This window comes from Macaca mulatta, chromosome 17 (assembly GCF_049350105.2).
Source record: "Macaca mulatta isolate MMU2019108-1 chromosome 17, T2T-MMU8v2.0, whole genome shotgun sequence".
Lineage (NCBI taxonomy): Eukaryota > Metazoa > Chordata > Mammalia > Primates > Cercopithecidae > Macaca > Macaca mulatta.
Genome location: NC_133422.1, coordinates 52,210,445 through 52,230,357, shown reverse-complemented (window position 1 = coordinate 52,230,357; position 19,913 = coordinate 52,210,445).

The following is a 19,913-nucleotide window of genomic DNA, read 5'->3' as shown; positions in this document are numbered from 1 at the left end:
TTCCCCTCAAGAAGCCTTTCTCTAAGACAGTTGTTGTGGTATTTGCAAAGAGATATTTGGAAGCCCATAGAGGGCTATGGTGAAAAAGGAAATATCCTCATATGAAATCGGTAAAGAAGCTTTCTGAGAAACTGCTTAGTGTTCTGTTAATTCATCTCACAGAGTTACATCTCTATTTCGGGGATCTCTTTGCTAGCCTTTTTTCTGTGGAATCTGAGAATAGATATTTCCGATCCCTTTGAAGAATATAGGGCCAAAGGAAATATCCTCCGATAACAAAGAGAAAGAAGCTTTCTGAGAAACTTCTTTGTGTTCTGTGAAATCATCTCACAGAGTTACAGCTTTCCACTCAAGAAGCCATTCGCCAAAACAGTTCTTGTGGAATTGGCAAAGTGATATTTGGAAGCCCTTAGAGGGCTAGGGTGAAAAAGAAAATATCCTCAGATGAAATCTGGAAAGAAGCTTTCTGAGAAACTTCTCTGTGGTGTGTGACTTCCACTCACAGAGTTACATCTGTATTTCGCGGATCTCTTTGCTAGCCTTATTTCTGTGGAATCTGAGAACAGATATTTTGGATCCCTTTGAAGACTATAGGGCCAAAGGAAATATCCTCCAATAACAAAGAGAAAGAAGCTGTCTGAGAAACTTCTTTGTGTTCTGTGAAATCATCTCACAGAGTTACAGCTTTCCCCTCAAGAAGCCTTTCGCTAAGACAGTTCTTCTAGAATTTGCAAAGAGATATTTGGAAGCCCATAGAGAGCTATGGTGAAAAAGGAAATATCCTCAGATGAAATCTGGAAAGAAGCTTTCTGAGAAACTGCTTAGTGTTCTGTTAATTCATCTCACAGAGTTACATCTGTATTTCGTGGATCTCTTTGCTAGCCTTATTTCTGTGGAATCTGAGAACAGATATTTAGGATCCCTTTGAAGAATATAGGGCCAAAGGAAATATCCTCCGATAACAAAGAGAAAGAAGCTTTCTGAGAAACTTCTTTGTGTTCTGTGAAGTCATCTCACAGAGTTACAGCTTTCCCCTAAAGAAGACATTCGCTAAGACAGTTCTTGTGGAATTGGCAAAGTGATATTTGGAAGCCCTTAGAGGACTAGGGTGAAAAAGGAAATATCTTCAGATGAAATCTGGAAAGAAGCTTTCTGAGAAACTTCTCTGTGGTGTGTGACTTCCACTCACAGAGTTACATCTGTATTTCGCGGATCTCTTTGCTATCCTTATTTCTGTGTAATCTGAGAAGAGATATTTCGGATCCCTTTAGAGACCATGGGGCCAAAGGAAATATCCTCCGATAACAAAGAGAAAGAAGCTTTCTGAGAAACTTCTTTGTGTTCTGTGAAATCATCTCACAGAGTTACAGCTTTCCACTCAAGAAGCCTTTCTCTAGGACAGTTCTTGTGGAATTGGCAACGTGAAATTTGAAGCACATAGAGGGCTATGATGAAAAAGGAAATATCCTCAGATCAAATCTGGAAAGAATATTTCTGAGAAGCTGCTCTGTGATGTGTGACTTCCACTCACAGAGTTACATCTGTATTTCATGGATCTCTTTGCTAGCCTTATTTCTGTGGAATCTGAGAACAGATATTTCGGATCCCTTTGAAGACTGTAGGGCCAAAGGAAATATCCTCCGATAACAAAGAGAAAGAAGCTTTCTGAGAAACTTCTCTGTGTTCTGTGAAATCATCTCACAGAGTTACAGCTTTCCCCTCAAGAAGCCTTTCTCTAAGACAGTTCTTGTGGTATTTGCTAAGAGATATTTGGAAGCCCATAGAGGTCAATGGTGAAAAAGGAAATATCATCAGATGAAATCTGTAAAGAAGCTTTCTGAGAAACTGCTTAGTGTTCTGTTAATTCATCTCACAGAGTTACATCTGTATTTCGTGGATCTCTTTGCTATCCTTATTTCTGTGGAATCTGAGAACAGATATTTAGGATCCCTTTGAAGAATATAGGGCCAAAGGAAATATCCTCCGATAACAAAGAGAAAGAAGCTTTCTGAGAAACTTCTCTGTGTTCTGTGAAATCATCTCACAGAGTTACAGCTTTCCCCTCAAGAAGCCTTTCGCTAAGACAGTTCTTGTGGAATTGGCAAAGTGATATTTGGAAGCCCATAGAGGGCTATAGTGAAAAAGGAAATATCGTCAGATGAAATCTGGAAAGAAGCTTTCTGAGAAACTGCTCTGTGGTGTGTGACTTCCACCCACACAGTTACATTTGTATTTCGTGGATCTCTTTGCTAGCCTTTTTTCTGTGGAATCTGAGAAGAGATATATCGGATCCCTTTGAAGACTATAGGGCCAAAGGAAATATCCTCCGATAACAAAGAGAAAGAAGCTTTCGGAGAAACTTCTTTGTGTTCTGTGAAATCATCTCACAGAGTTACAGCTTTCCCCTCAAGAAGCCTTTCGCTAGGACAGTTCTTGTGGAATTGGCAACTTGAAATTTGAAGCCCATAGAGGGCTATGTTGAAAAAGGAAATATCCTCAGATCAAATCTGGAAAGAAGCTTTCTGAGAAGCTGCTCTGTGATGTGTGACTTCCACTCACAGAGTTACATCTGTATTTCGTGGATCTCTTTGCTAGCCTTATTTCTGTGGAATCTGAGAACAGATATTTCGGATCCCTTTGAAGACTGTTGGGCCAAAGGAAATATCCTCCGATAACAAAGAGAAAGAAGCTTTCTGAGAAACTTCTTTGTGTTCTGTGAAATCATCTCACAGAGTTACAGCTTTCCCCTCAAGAAGCCTTTCTCTAAGACAGTTCTTGTGGTATTTGCAAAGAGATATTTGGAAGCCCATAGAGGGCTATGGTGAAAAAGGAAATATCCTCATATGAAATCGGTAAAGAAGCTTTCTGAGAAACTGCTTAGTGTTCTGTTAATTCATCTCACAGAGTTACATCTCTATTTCGGGGATCTCTTTGCTAGCCTTTTTTCTGTGGAATCTGAGAATAGATATTTCCGATCCCTTTGAAGAATATAGGGCCAAAGGAAATATCCTCCGATAACAAAGAGAAAGAAGCTTTCTGAGAAACTTCTTTGTGTTCTGTGAAATCATCTCACAGAGTTACAGCTTTCCACTCAAGAAGCCATTCGCCAAAACAGTTCTTGTGGAATTGGCAATGTGATATTTGGAAGCCCTTAGAGGGCTAGGGTGAAAAAGAAAATATCCTCAGATGAAATCTGGAAAGAAGCTTTCTGAGAAACTTCTCTGTGGTGTGTGACTTCCACTCACAGAGTTACATCTGTATTTCGCGGATCTCTTTGCTAGCCTTATTTCTGTGGAATCTGAGAACAGATATTTAGGATCCCTTTGAAGACTATAGGGCCAAAGGAAATATCCTCCAATAACAAAGAGAAAGAAGCTGTCTGAGAAACTTCTTTGTGTTCTGTGAAATCATCTCACAGAGTTACAGCTTTCCCCTCAAGAAGCCTTTCGCTAAGACAGTTCTTCTAGAATTTGCAAAGAGATATTTGGAAGCCCATACAGAGCTATGGTGAAAAAGGAAATATCCTCAGATGAAATCTGGAAAGAAGCTTTCTGAGAAACTGCTTAGTGTTCTGTTAATTCATCTCACAGAGTTACATCTGTATTTCGTGGATCTCTTTGCTAGCCTTATTTCTGTGGAATCTGAGAACAGATATTTAGGATCCCTTTGAAGAATATAGGGCCAAAGGAAATATCCTCCGATAACAAAGAGAAAGAAGCTTTCTGAGAAACTTCTTTGTGTTCTGTGAAGTCATCTCACAGAGTTACAGCTTTCCCCTAAAGAAGACATTCGCTAAGACAGTTCTTGTGGAATTGGCAAAGTGATATTTGGAAGCCCTTAGAGGACTAGGGTGAAAAAGGAAATATCTTCAGATGAAATCTGGAAAGAAGCTTTCTCAGAAACTTCTCTGTGGTGTGTGACTTCCACTCACAGAGTTACATCTGTATTTCGCGGATCTCTTTGCTATCCTTATTTCTGTGTAATCTGAGAAGAGATATTTCGGATCCCTTTAGAGACTATGGGGCCAAAGGAAATATCCTCCGATAACAATGAGAAAGAAGCTTTCTGAGAAAATTCTTTGTGTTCTGTGAAATCAGCTCACAGAGTTACAGCTTTCCACTCAAGAAGCCTTTCTCTAGGACAGTTCTTGTGGAATTGGCAACGTGAAATTTGAAGCACATAGAGGGCTATGATGAAAAAGGAAATATCCTCAGATCAAATCTGGAAAGAATATTTCTGAGAAGCTGCTCTGTGATGTGTGACTTCCACTCACAGAGTTACATCTGTATTTCATGGATCTCTTTGCTAGCCTTATTTCTGTGGAATCTGAGAACAGATATTTCGGATCCCTTTGAAGACTGTAGGGCCAAAGGAAATATCCTCCGATAACAAAGAGAAAGAAGCTTTCTGAGAAACTTCTCTGTGTTCTGTGAAATCATCTCACAGAGTTACAGCTTTCCCCTCAAGAAGCCTTTCTCTAAGACAGTTCTTGTGGTATTTGCTAAGAGATATTTGGAAGCCCATAGAGGTCAATGGTGAAAAAGGAAATATCATCAGATGAAATCTGTAAAGAAGCTTTCTGAGAAACTGCTTAGTGTTCTGTTAATTCATCTCACAGAGTTACATCTGTATTTCGTGGATCTCTTTGCTATCCTTATTTCTGTGGAATCTGAGAACAGATATTTAGGATCCCTTTGAAGAATATAGGGCCAAAGGAAATATCCTCCGATAACAAAGAGAAAGAAGCTTTCTGAGAAACTTCTTTGTGTTCTGTGAAATCATCTCACAGAGTTACAGCTTTGCCCTCAAGAAGCCTTTCGCTAAGACAGTTCTTGTGGAATTGGCAAAGTGATATTTGGAAGCCCATAGAGGGCTATGGTGAAAAAGGAAATATCCTCAGAGGAAATCTGGAAAGAAGCTTTCTGAGAAACTGCTCTGTGGTGTGTGTCTTCCACTCACACAGTTACATTTGTATTTCGTGGATCTCTTTGCTAGCCTTATTTCTGTGGAATCTGAGAACAGCTATTTCGGATCCCTTTGAAGACAATAGGGGCAAAGGAAATATCCTCCGATAACAAAGAGAAAGAAGCTTTCTGAGAAACTTCTTTGTGTTCTGTGAAATCATCTCACAGAGTTACAGCTTTCAACTCAAGAAGCCTTTCGCTAAGACAGTTCTTGTGGAATTGGCAATGTGATATTTGGAAGCCCATAGAGGGCTATGGTGAAAAAGCAAATATCCTCAGATCAAATCTGTATAGCTTTCTGAGAAGCTGCTCTGTGATGTGTGACTTCCACTCACAGAGTTACATCTGTATTTCGTGGATCTCTTTGCTAGCCTTATTTCTGTGGAATCTGAGAACTGATATTTGGGATCCCTTTGAAGACTGTAGGGCCAAAGGAAATATCCTCCGATAACAAAGAGAAAGAAGCTTTCTGAGAAACTTCTTTGTGTTCTGTGAAATCATCTCACGGAGTTACTACTTTCCCCTCAAGAAGCCTTTCGCTAAGACAGTTCTTGTGGAATTGGCAAAGTGATATTTGGAAGCTCATAGAGGGCTATGGTGAAAAAGGAAATATCCTCAGATGAAATCTGGAAAGAAGCTTTCTGAGAAACTGCTCTGTGAAGTGTGACTTCCACTCACAGAGTTACATCTGTATTTCGGGGATCTCTGTGCTAGAATTATTTCTGTGGAATCTGAGAACAGATATTTCGGATCCCTTTGAATACTGTATGGCCAAAGGAAATATCCTCCGATAAAAAAGAGAAAGAAGCTTTCTGAGAAACTTCTTTGTGTTCTGTGAAATAATCTCACAGAGTTACAGCTTTCCCCTCAAGAAGCCTTTCCCTAAGACAGTTCTTGTGGAATTTGCAAAGAGATATTTGGAAGCCCATAGACGGCTACGGTGAAAAAGTAAATATCCTCAGATCAAATCTGGAAAGAAGCTTTCTGAGAAACTGCTCTGTGATGTGTGACTTCCACTCACAGAGTTACATCTGTATTTCGTGGATCTCTTTGCTAGCCTTATTTCTGTGGAATCTGAGAACAGATATTTCGGATCCCTTTGAAGACTATAGGGCCAAAGGAAATATCCTCCGATAACAAAGAGAAAGAAGCTTTCTGAGAAACTTCTTTGTGTTCTGTGAAATCATCTCACAGAGTTACAGCTTTCCCCTCAAGAAGCCTTTCGCTAAGACAGTTCTTGTGGAATTTGCAAAGAGATATTTGGAAGCCCATAGAGGGCTACGGTGAAAAAGGAAATATCCTCAGATGAAATCGGTAAAGAAGCTTTCTGAGAAACTGCTTAGTGTTCTGTTAATTCAACTCACAGAGTTACATCTGTATTTCGTGGATCTCTTTGCTAGCCTTATTTCTGTGGAATCTGAGAACAGATATTTCGGATCCCTTTGAAGACTGTAGGGCCAAAGCAAATATCCTCCGATAACAAAGAGAAAGAAGCTTTCTGAGAAACTTCTTTGTGTTCTGTGAAATCATGTCACAGAGTTACAGCTTTCCCCTCAAGAAGCCTTTCTCTAAGACAGTTCTTGTGGTATTTGCAAAGAGATATTTGGAAGCCCATAGAGGGCTATGGTGAAAAAGGAAATATCCTCAGATGAAATCTGGAAAGAAGCTTTCTGAGAAACTACTTAGTGTTCTGTTAATTCATCTCACAGAGTTACATCTGTATTTCGTGGATCTTTTTGCTAGCCTTATTTCTGTGGAATCTGAGAACAGATATTCGGATCCCTTTGAAGACTACAGGGCCAAAGGAAATATCCTCTGATAACAAAGAGAAAGAAGCTTTCTGAGAAACTTCTTTGTGTTCTGTGAAATCATCTCACAGAGTTACAGCTTTCCCCTCAAGAATTCTTTCGCTAAGACAGTTCTTGTGGAATTGGCAAAGTGATATTTGGAAGCCCGTTGTGGGCTATGGTGAAAAAGGAAATATCCTCAGATGAAATATGGAAAGAAGCTTTCTGAGAAACTGCTCTGTGATTTGTGACTTCCACTCACAAAGTTACATCTGTATTTCGTGGATCTCTTTGCTAGCCTTATTTCTGTGGAATCTGAGAACAGATATTTCGGATCCCTTTGAAGACTATAGGGCCAAAGGAAATATCCTCCGATAACAAAGAGAAAGAAGCTTTCTGAGAAACTTCTTTGTGTTCTGTGAAATCATCTCACAGAGTTACAGCTTTCCCCTCAAGAAGCCTTTCGCTAAGACAGTTCTTGTGGAATTTGCAAAGAGATATTTGGAAGCCCATAGAGGGCTATGGTGAAAAAGGAAATATCCTCACATGAAATCTGTAAAGAAGCTTTCTGAGAAACTGCTTAGTGTTCTGTTAATTCATCTCACAGAGTTACATCTGTATTTCGGGGATCTCTTTGCTAGCCTTATTTCTGTGGAATCTGAGAACAGATATTTCGGATCCCTTTGAAGACTATAGGGCCAAAGGAAATATCCTCCGATAAAAAAGACAAAGAAGGTTTCTGAGAAACTTCTTTGTGTTCTGTGAAATCATCTCACAGAGTTACAGCTTTCCCCTCAAGAAGCCTTTCGCTAGGACAGTTCTTGTGGAATTGGCAATGTGATATTTGGAAGCCCATAGAGGGCTACGGTGAAAAAGGAAATATCCTCAGATCAAATCTGGAAAGAAGATTTCTGAGAAGCTGCTTTGTGATGTGTGACTGACACTCACAGAGTTACATCTGTATTTCGTGGATCTCTTTGCTAGCCTTATTTCTGTGGAATCTGAGAAAAGATATTTCAGATCCCTTTGAAGACTGTAGGGCCAAAGGAAATATCCTCCGATAACAAAGAGAAAGAAGCTTTCTGAGAAACTTCTTTGTGTTCTGTGAAATCATCTCACAGAGTTACAGATTTCCCCTCAAGAAGCCTTTCGCTAAGACAGTTCTTGTGGAATTTGCAAAGAGATATTTGGAAGCCCATAGACGGCTACGGTGAAAAAGGAAATATCCTCAGATGAAATCTGGAAAGAATCTTTCTGAGAAACTGCTCTGTGATGTGTGACTTCCACTCACAGAGTTATATCTGTATTTCGTGGATCTCTTTGCTAGCCTTATTTCTGTGGAATCTGAGAACAGATATTTCGGATCCCTTTGAAGACTATAGGGCCAAAGGAAATATCCTCCGATAACAAAGAGAAAGAAGCTTTCTGAGAAACTTCTTTGTGTTCTGTGAAATCATCTCACAGAGTTACAGCTTTCCCCTCAAGAAGCCTTTCGCTAGGACAGTTCTTGTGGAATTGGCAACTTGAAATTTGAAGCCCATAGAGGGCTATGTTGAAAAAGGAAATATCCTCAGATCAAATCTGGAAAGAAGCTTTCTGAGAAGCTGCTCTGTGATGTGTGACTTCCACTCACAGAGTTACATCTGTATTTCGTGGATCTCTTTGCTAGCCTTATTTCTGTGGAATCTGAGAACAGATATTTCGGATCCCTTTGAAGACTGTTGGGCCAAAGGAAATATCCTCCGATAACAAAGAGAAAGAAGCTTTCTGAGAAACTTCTTTGTGTTCTGTGAAATCATCTCACAGAGTTACAGCTTTCCCCTCAAGAAGCCTTTCTCTAAGACAGTTCTTGTGGTATTTGCAAAGAGATATTCGGAAGCCCATAGAGGGCAATGGTGAAAAAGGAAATATCCTCAGATGAAATCTGTAAAGAAGCTTTCTGAGAAACTGCTTAGTGTTCTGTTAATTCATCTCACAGAGTTACATCTGTATTTCGGGGATCTCTTTGCTAGTCTTATTTCTGTGGAATCTGAGAATAGATATTTCGGATCCCTTTGAAGACTGTATGGCCAAAGGAAATATCCTCCGATAACAAAGAGAAAGAAGCTTTCTGAGAAACTTCTTCGTGTTCTGTGAAATAATCTCACAGAGTTACAGCTTTCCCCTCAAGAAGCCTTTCCCTAAGACAGTTCTTGTGGAATTTGCAAAGAGATATTTGGAAGCCCATAGACGGCTACGGTGAAAAAGGAAATATCCTCAGATCAAATCTGGAAAGAAGCTTTCTGAGAAACTGCTCTGTGATGTGTGACTTCCACTCACAGAGTTACATCTGTATTTCGTGGATCTCTTTGCTAGCCTTATTTCTGTGGAATCTGAGAACAGATATTTCGGATCCCTTTGAAGACTATAGGGCCAAAGGAAATATCCTCCGATAACAAAGAGAAAGAAGCTTTCTGAGAAACTTCTTTGTGTTCTGTGAAATCATCTCACAGAGTTACAGCTTTCCCCTCAAGAAGCCTTTCGCTAAGACAGTTCTTGTGGAATTTGCAAAGAGATATTTGGAAGCCCATAGAGGGCTATGGTGAAAAAGGAAATATCCTCATATGAAATCGGTAAAGAAGCTTTCTGAGAAACTGCTTAGTGTTCTGTTAATTCATCTCACAGAGTTACATCTGTATTTCGGGGATCTCTTTGCTAGCCTTTTTTCTGTGGAATCTGAGAATAGATATTTCCGATCCCTTTGAAGAATATAGGGCCAAAGGAAATATCCTCCGATAACAAAGAGAAAGAAGCTTTCTGAGAAACTTCTTTGTGTTCTGTGAAATCATCTCACAGAGTTACAGCTTTCCACTCAAGAAGCCATTCGCCAAAACAGTTCTTGTGGAATTGGCAAAGTGATATTTGGAAGCCCTTAGAGGGCTAGGGTGAAAAAGAAAATATCCTCAGATGAAATCTGGAAAGAAGCTTTCTGAGAAACTTCTCTGTGGTGTGTGACTTCCACTCACAGAGTTACATCTGTATTTCGCGGATCTCTTTGCTAGCCTTATTTCTGTGGAATCTGAGAACAGATATTTAGGATCCCTTTGAAGACTATAGGGCCAAAGGAAATATCCTCCAATAACAAAGAGAAAGAAGCTTTCTGAGAAACTTCTTTGTGTTCTGTGAAATCATCTCACAGAGTTACAGCATTCCCCTCAAGAAGCCTTTCGCTAAGACAGTTCTTCTAGAATTTGCAAAGAGATATTTGGAAGCCCATAGAGAGCTATGGTGAAAAAGGAAATATCCTCAGATGAAATCTGTAAAGAAGCTTTCTGAGAAACTGCTTAGTGTTCTGTTAATTCATCTCACAGAGTTACATCTGTATTTCGTGGATCTCTTTGCTAGCCTTATTTCTGTGGAATCTGAGAACAGATATTTAGGATCCCTTTGAAGAATATAGGGCCAAAGGAAATATCCTCCGATAACAAAGAGAAAGAAGCTTTCTGAGAAACTTCTTTGTGTTCTGTGAAGTCATCTCAAAGAGTTACAGCTTTCCCCTAAAGAAGACATTCGCTAAGACAGTTCTTGTGGAATTGGCAAAGTGATATTTGGAAGCCCTTAGAGGACTAGGGTGAAAAAGGAAATATCTTCAGATGAAATCTGGAAAGAAGCTTTCTGAGAAACTTCTCTGTGGTGTGTGACTTCCACTCACAGAGTTACATCTGTATTTCGCGGATCTCTTTGCTAGCCTTATTTCTGTGTAATCTGAGAAGAGATATTTCGGATCCCATTAGAGACTATAGGGCCAAAGGAAATATCCTCCGATAACAAAGAGAAAGAAGCTTTCTGAGAAACTTCTTTGTGTTCTGTGAAATCATCTCACAGAGTTACAGCTTTCCCCTCAAGAAGCCTTTCTCTAGGACAGTTCTTGTGGAATTGGCAACGTGAAATTTGAAGCACATAGAGGGCTATGTTGAAAAAGGAAATATCCTCAGATCAAATCTGGAAAGAATATTTCTGAGAAGCTGCTCTGTGATGTGTGACTTCCACTCACAGAGTTACATCTGTATTTCATGGATCTCTTTGCTAGCCTTATTTCTGTGGAATCTGAGAACAGATATTTCGGATCCCTTTGAAGACTGTAGGGCCAAGGGAAATATCCTCCGATAACAAAGAGAAAGAAGCTTTCTGAGAAACTTCTCTGTGTTCTGTGAAATCATCTCACAGAGTTACAGCTTTCCTCTCAAGAAGCCTTTCTCTAAGACAGTTCTTGTGGTATTTGCTAAGAGATATTTGGAAGCCCATAGAGGTCAATGGTGAAAAAGGAAATATCATCAGATGAAATCTGTAAAGAAGCTTTCTGAGAAACTGCTTAGTGTTCTGTTAATTCATCTCACAGAGTTACATCTGTATTTCGTGGATCTCTTTGCTATCCTTATTTCTGTGGAATCTGAGAACAGATATTTAGGATCCCTTTGAAGAATATAGGGCCAAAGGAAATATCCTCCGATAACAAAGAGAAAGAAGCTTTCTGAGAAACTTCTTTGTGTTCTGTGAAATCATCTCACAGAGTTACAGCTTTGCCCTCAAGAAGCCTTTCGCTAAGACAGTTCTTGTGGAATTGGCAAAGTGATATTTGGAAGCCCATAGAGGGCTATGGTTTAAAAGGAAATATCCTCAGAGGAAATCTGGAAAGAAGCTTTCTGAGAAACTGCTCTGTGGTGTGTGTCTTCCACTCACAGAGTTACATTTGTATTTCGTGGATCTCTTTGCTAGCCTTATTTCTGTGGAATCTGAGAACAGATATTTCGGATCCCTTTGAAGACAATAGGGGCAAAGGAAATATCCTCCGATAACAAAGAGAAAGAAGCTTTCTGAGAAACTTCTTTGTGTTCTGTGAAATCATCTCACAGAGTTCCAGCTTTCAACTCAAGAAGCCTTTCGCTAAGACAGTTCTTGTGGAATTGGCAATGTGATATTTGGAAGCCCATAGAGGGCTATGGTGAAAAAGGAAATATCCTCAGATCAAATCTGTATAGCTTTCTGAGAAGCTGCTCTATGATGTGTGACTTCCACTCACAGAGTTACATCTGTATTTCGTGGATCTCTTTGCTAGCCTTATTTCTGTGGAATCTGAGAACAGATATTTGGGATCCCTTTGAAGACTGTAGGGCCAAAGGAAATATCCTCCGATAACAAAGAGAAAGAAGCTTTCTGAGAAACTTCTTTGTGTTCTGTGAAATCATCTCACGGAGTTACAGCTTTCCCCTCAAGAAGCCTTTCGCTAAGACAGTTCTTGTGGAATTGGCAAAGTGATATTTGGAAGCCCATAGAGGGCCAAGGTGAAAAAGGAAATATCCTCAGATGAAATCTGGAAAGAAGCTTTCTGAGAAACTGCTCTGTGAAGTGTGACTTCCACTCACAGAGTTACATCTGTGTTTCGTGGATCTCTCTGCTAGCCTTATTTCTGTGGAATCTGAGAACAGATATTTCGGATCCCTTTGAAGACTATAGGGCCAAAGGAAATATCCTCCGATAACAAGGAGAAAGAAGCTTTCTGAGAAACTTCTTTGTGTTCTGTGAAATCATCTCACAGAGTTACAGCTTTCCCCTCAAGAAGCCTTTCGCTAGGACAGTTCTTGTGGAATTGGCAACTTGAAATTTGAAGCCCATAGAGGGCTATGTTGAAAAAGGAAATATCCTCAGATCAAATCTGGAAAGAAGCTTTCTGAGAAGCTGCTCTGTGATGTGTGATTTCAACTCACAGGGTTACATCTGTATTTCGTGGATCTCTTTGCTAGCCTTATTTCTGTGGAATCTGAGAACAGATATTTAGGATCCCTTTGAAGAATATAGGGCCAAAGGAAATATCCTCCGATAACAAAGAGAAAGAAGCTTTCTGAGAAACTTCTTTGTGTTCTGTGAAGTCATCTCACAGAGTTACAGCTTTCCCCTAAAGAAGACATTCGCTAAGACAGTTCTTGTGGAATTGGCAAAGTGATATTTGGAAGCCCTTAGAGGACTAGGGTGAAAAAGGAAATATCTTCAGATGAAATCTGGAAAGAAGCTTTCTGAGAAACTTCTCTGTGGTGTGTGACTTCCACTCACAGAGTTACATCTGTATTTCGCGGATCTCTTTGCTAGCCTTATTTCTGTGTAATCTGAGAAGAGATATTTCGGATCCCTTTAGAGACTATAGGGCCAAAGGAAATATCCTCCGATAACAAAGAGAAAGAAGCTTTCTGAGAAACTTCTTTGTGTTCTGTGAAATCATCTCAGAGAGTTACAGCTTTCCCCTCAAGAAGCCTTTCTCTAGGACAGTTCTTGTGGAATTGGCAACGTGAAATTTGAAGCACATAGAGGGCTATGTTGAAAAAGGAAATATCCTCAGATCAATTCTGGAAAGAAGCTTTCTGAGAACCTGCTCTGTGATGTGTGACTTCCACTCACAGAGTTACATCTGTATTTCATGCATCTCTTTGCTAGCCTTATTTCTGTGGAATCTGAGAACAGATATTTCGGATCACTTTGAAGACTGTAGGGCCAAAGGAAATATCCTCAGATAACAAAGAGAAAGAAGCTTTCTGAGAAACTTCTCTGTGTTCTGTGAAATCATCTCACAGAGTTACAGCTTTCCCCTCAAGAAGCCTTTCTCTAAGACAGTTCTTGTGGTATTTGCAAAGAGATATTTGGAAGCCCATAGAGGGCTATGGTGAAAAAGGAAATATCCTCAGATGAAATCTGTAAAGAAGCTTTCTGAGAAACTGCTTATTGTTCTGTTAATTCATCTCACAGAGTTACATCTGTATTTCGGGGATCTCTTTGCTAGAATTATTTCTGTGGAATCTGAGAACAGATATTTCGGATCCCTTTGAATACTGTATGGCCAAAGGAAATATCCTCCGATAACAAAGAGAAAGAAGCTTTCTGAGAAACTTCTTTGTGTTCTGTGAAATAATCTCACAGAGTTACAGCTTTCCCCTCAAGAAGCCTTTCCCTAAGACAGTTCTTGTGGAATTTGCAAAGAGATATTTGGAAGCCCATAGACGGCTACGGTGAAAAAGGAAATATCCTCAGATCAAATCTGGAAAGAAGCTTTCTGAGAAACTGCTCTGTGATGTGTGACTTCCACTCACAGAGTTACATCTGTATTTCGTGGATCTCTTTGCTAGCCTTATTTCTGCGGAATCTGAGAACAGATATTTCGGATCCCTTTGAAGACTATAGGGCCAAAGGAAATATCCTCCGATAACAAAGAGAAAGAAGCTTTCTGAGAAACTTCTTTGTGTTCTGTGAAATCATCTCACAGAGTTACAGCTTTCCCCTCAAGAAGCCTTTCGCTAAGACAGTTCTTGTGGAATTTGCAAAGAGATATTTGGAAGCCCATAGAGGGCTATGGTGAAAAAGGAAATATCCTCAGATGAAATCGGTAAAGAAGCTTTCTGAGAAACTGCTTAGTGTTCTGTTAATTCATCTCACAGAGTTACATCTGTATTTCGGGGATCTTTTTGCTAGCCTTTTTTCTGTGGAATCTGAGAATAGATATTTCGGATCCCTTTGAAGAATATAGGGCCAAAGGAAATATCCTCCGATAACAAAGAGAAAGAAGCTTTCTGAGAAACTTCTTTGTGTTCTGTGAAATCATCTCACAGAGTTACAGCTTTCCACTCAAGAAGCCATTCGCCAAGACAGTTCTTGTGGAATTGGCAAAGTGATATTTGGAAGCCCTTAGAGGGCTAGGGTGAAAAAGAAAATATCCTCAGATGAAATCTGGAAAGAAGCTTTCTGAGAAACTTCTCTGTGGTGTGTGACTTCCACTCACAGAGTTACATCTGTATTTCGCGGATCTCTTTGCTAGCCTTATTTCTGTGGAATCTGAGAACAGATATTTCGGATCCCTTTGAAGACTATAGGGCCAAAGGAAATATCCTCCAATAACAAAGAGAAAGAAGCTTTCTGAGAAACTTCTTTGTGTTCTGTGAAATCATCTCACAGAGTTACAGCTTTCCCCTCAAGAAGCCTTTCGCTAAGACAGTTCTTCTGGAATTTGCAAAGAGATATTTGGAAGCCCATAGAGAGCTATGGTGAAAAAGGAAATATCCTCAGATGAAATCTGTAAAGAAGCTTTCTGAGAAACTGCTTAGTGTACTGTTAATTCATCTCACAGAGTTACATCTGTATTTCGTGGATCTCTTTGCTAGCCTTATTTCTGTGGAATCTGAGAACAGATATTTAGGATCCCTTGAAGAATATAGGGCCAAAGGAAATATCCTGCGATAACAAAGAGAAAGAAGCTTTCTGAGAAACTTCTTTGTGTTCTGTGAAGTCATCTCACAGAGTTACAGCTTTCCCCTAAAGAAGACATTCGCTAAGACAGTTCTTGTGGAATTGGCAAAGTGATATTTGGAAGCCATTTGAGGACTAGGGTGAAAAAGGAAATATCTTCAGATGAAATCTGGAAAGAAGCTTTCTGAGAAACTTCTCTGTGGTGTGTGACTTCCACTCACAGAGTTACATCTGTATTTCGCGGATCTCTTTGCTAGCCTTATTTCTGTGTAATCTGAGAAGAGATATTTCGGATCCCTTTAGAGACTATAGGGCCAAAGGAAATATCCTCCGATAACAAAGAGAAAGAAGCTTTCTGAGAAACTTCTTTGTGTTCTGTGAAATCATCTCACAGAGTTACAGCTTTCCCCTCAAGAAGCCTTTCTCTAGGTCAGTTCTTGTGGAATTGGCAACGTGAAATTTGAAGCACATAGAGGGCTATGTTGAAAAAGGAAATATCCTCAGATCAATTCTGGAAAGAAGCTTTCTGAGAAGCTGCTCTGTGATGTGTGACTTCCACTCACAGAGTTACATCTGTATTTCATGCATCTCTTTGCTAGCCTTATTTCTGTGGAATCTGAGAACAGAAATTTCGGATCCCTTTGAAGACTGTAGGGCCAAAGGAAATATCCTCAGATAACAAAGAGAAAGAAGCTTTCTGAGAAACTTCTCTGTTTTCTGTGAAATCATCTCACAGAGTTACAGCTTTCCCCTCAAGAAGCCTTTCTATAAGACAGTTCTTGTGGTATTTGCAAAGAGATATTTGGAAGCCCATAGAGGTCAATGGTGAAAAAGGAAATATCATCAGATGAAATCTGTAAAGAAGATTTCTGAGAAACTGCTTAGTGTTCTGTTAATTCATCTCACAGAGTTACATCTGTATTTCGTGGATCTCTTTGCTAGCCTTATTTCCGTGGAATCTGAGAATAGATATTCGGATCCCTTGAAGACTATAGGGCCAAAGGAAATATCCTCCGATAACAAAGAGAAAGAAGCTTTCTGAGAAACTTCTTTGTGTTCTGTGAAATCATCTCACAGAGTTACAGCTTTGCCCTCAAGAAGCCTTTCGCTAAGACAGTTCTTGTGGAATTGGCAAAGTGATATTTGGAAGCCCATAGAGGGCTAAGGTGAAAAAGGAAATATCCTCAGATGAAATCTGGAAAGAAGCTTTCTGAGAAACTGTTCTGTGATGTGTGACTTCCACTCACAGAGTTACATCTGTATTTCGTGGATCTCTTTGCTAGCCTTATTTCTGTGGAATCTGAGAAGAGGTATTTCGGATCCCTTTGAAGACTATAGGGCCAAAGGAAGTATTCTCCGATAACAAAGAGAAAGAAGCTTTCTGAGAAACTTCTTTGTGTTCTGTGAAATCATCTCACAGAGTTACAGCTTTCCCCTCAAGAAGCCTTTCGATAAGAAAGTTCTTGTGGAATTGCAAAAGTGATATTTGAAGCCCTTAGAGGGCTATGGTGAAAAAGGAAATATCCTCAGATGAAATCTGGAAAGAAGCTTTCTGAGAAACTTCTCTGTGGTGTGTGACTTCCACTCACACAGTTACATCTGTATTTCGTGGATCTCTTTGCTTGCGTTATTTCTGTGGAATCTGAGAACAGATATTTCGGATCCCTTTGAAGACTATAGGGCCAAAGGAAATATCCTCCGATAACAAAGAGAAAGAAGCTTTCTGAGAAACTTCTTTGTGTTCTGAGAAATCATCTCACAGAGTTACAGCTTTCCCCTCAAGAAGCCTCTCGCTAAGACAGTTCTTGTGGAATTGGCAAAGTGATATTTGGAAGTCCATGGAGGGCTACGGTGAAAAAGGAAATATCCTCAGAGGAAATCTGGAAAGAAGCTTTCTGAGAAACTGCTCTGTGATGTGTGACTTCCACTCACAGAGTTACATCTGTATTTCGTGGATCTCTTTGCTAGCCTTATTTCTGTGGAATCTGAGAAGAGATATTTCGGATCCCTTTGAAGACTATAGGGCCAAGGGAAATATCCTCCGATAACAAAGAGAAAGAAGCTTTCTGAGAAACTTCTTTGTGTTTTGTGAAATCATCTCACAGAGTTACAGCTTTCCCCTCAAGAAGCCTTTCGCTAAGACAGTTCTTGTGGAATTGGCAAAGTGATATTTGGAAGTCCATAGATGGCTATGGTGAAAAAGGAAATATCCTCAGATGAAATCTGGAAAGAAGCTTTCTGAGAAACTGCTCTGTGGTGTATGACTTCCACTCACAGAGTTACATCTGTATTTCGTGGATCTCTTTGCTAGCCTTTTTTTCTGTGGAATCTGAGAAGAAATATTTCGGATCCCTTTGAAGACTATAGGGCCAAAGGAAATATCCTCCCATAACAAAGAGAAAGAAGCTTTCTGAGAGGCTTCTTTGTGTTCTGTGAAATCATCTAACAGAGTTACAGCTTTCCCCTCAAGAAGCCTTTCGCTAAGACAGTTCTTATGGAATTGGCAAAGTGATATTTGGAAGTCCATAGATGGCTATGGTGAAAAAGGAAATATCCTCAGATGAAATCTGGAAAGAAGATTTCTGAGAAACTGCTCTGTGATGTGTGACTTCCAGTCACAGAGTTACATCTGTATTTCGTCGATCTCTTTGGTAGCCTTATTTCTGTGGAATCTGAGAACAGATATTTTGGATCCCTTTGAAGACTATAAGGCCAAAGGAAATATCCTCCTATAACAAAGAGAAAGAAGCTTTCTGAGAAACTTCTTTGTGTTCTGTGAAATCATCTCACAGAGTTACAGCTTTCCCCTCAAGAAGACTTTCGCTAAGACAATTCTTGTGGAATTGGCAAATTGATATTTGGAAGCCCATGGAGGGCTATGGTGAAAAAGGAAATATCCTCAGAGGAAATCTGGAAAGAAGCTTTCTGAGAAACTGCTCTGTGATGTGTGACTTCTACTCACAGAGTTACATCTGTATTTCGTGGATCTCGTTGCTATCCTTATTTCTGTGGAATCTGAGAACAGATATTTCAGATCCCTTTGAAGACTATAGGGCCAAAGGAAATATCCTCCGATAACAAAGAGAAAGAAGCTTTCTGAGAAACTTCTTTGTGTTCTGTGAAATCATCTCAGAGAGTTACAGCTTTCCCCTCAAGAAGCCTTTCGCTAAGACAGTTCTTGTGGAATTGGCAAAGTGATATTTGGAAGCCCTTAGAGGGCTATGGTGAAAAAGTAAATATCCTCAGATGAAATCTGGAAAGAAGCTTTCTGAGAAACTGCTCTGTGATGGGTGACTTGCACTCACAGAGTTACATCTGTATTTCGTGGATCTCTTTGCTAACCTTATTTCTGTGGAATCTGAGAACAGATATTTGGGATCCCTTTGAAAACTATAGGGCCAAAGGAAATATCCTCTGATAACAAAGAGAAAGAAGATTTCTGAGAAACTTCTTTGTGTTCTGTGAAATCATCTCACAGAGTTACAGCTTTCACCTCAAGAAGCCTTTCGCTAAGACAGTTCTTGTGGAATTGGCAACGTGATATTTGGAAGCCCATAGAGGGCTACGGTGAAAAAGGAAATATCCTCAGATGAAATCTGGAAAGAAGCTTTCTGAGAAACTTCTTTGTGTTCTGAGAAATCATCTCACAGAGTTACAGCTTTCCCCTCAAGAAGCCTTTCGCTAAGACAGTTCTTGTGGAATTGGCAAAGTGATATTTGGAAGTCCATGGAGGGCTACGGTGAAAAAGGAAATATCCTCAGAGGAAATCTGGAAAGAAGCTTTCTGAGAAACTGCTCTGTGATGTGTGACTTCCACTCACAGAGTTACATCTGTATTTCGTGGATCTCTTTGCTAGCCTTATTTCTGTGGAATCTGAGAAGAGATATTTCGGATCCCTTTGAAGACTATAGGGCCAAGGGAAATATCCTCCGATAACAAAGAGAAAGAAGCTTTCTGAGAAACTTCTTTGTGTTCTGTGAAATCATCTCACAGAGTTACAGCTTTTCCCTCAAGAAGCCTTTCGCTAAGACAGTTATTGTGGAATTGGCAAAGTGATATTTGGAAGCCCACAGAGGGCTGTGGTGAAAAAGGAAATACCCTCAGATGAAATCTGGAAAGAAGTTTTCTGAGAAACTGCTCTGTGATGTGTTACTTCTGCTCACGGAGTTACATCTGTATTTGGTGGATCTCTTTGCTAGCCTTATTTCTGTGGAATCTGAGAAGAGATATTTCGGATCCCTTTGAAGACTATAGGGCCAAAGGAAATATCCTCCGATAATAAAGAGAAAGAAGCTTTCTGAGAAGCTTCTTTGTGTTCTGTGAAATCATCTAACAGAGTTACAGCTTTTCCCTCAAGAAGGCTTTCGCTAAGACAGTTCTTATGGAATTGGCAAAGTGATATTTGGAAGCCCATAGAGGGCTATGGTGAAAAAGGAAATAACCTCAGATGAAATCTGGAAAGAAGCTTTCTGAGAAACTGCTCTGTGATGTGTGACTTCCACTCGCAGAGTTACATCTGTATTTCGTCGATCTCTTTGCTAGCCTTATTTCTGTGGAATCTGAGAACAGATATTTTGGATCCCTTTGAAGACTATAAGGCCAAAGGAAATATCCTCCGATAACAAAGAGAAAGAAGCTTTCTGAGAAACTTCTTTGAGTTCTGTGAAATCATCTCATAGAGTTACAGCTTTCCCCTCAAGAAGCCTTTCGCTAAGACACTTCTTGTGGAATTGGCAAAGTGATATTTGGAATCCCATAGAGGGCTATGGTGAAAAAGGAAATATCCTCAGATGAAATCTGGGAAAAAGCTTTCTGAGAAACTGCTCTGTGATGTGTGACTTCCACTCACAGAGTTACATCTGTATTTCGTGGATTTCTTTGCTAGCCTTATTTCTGT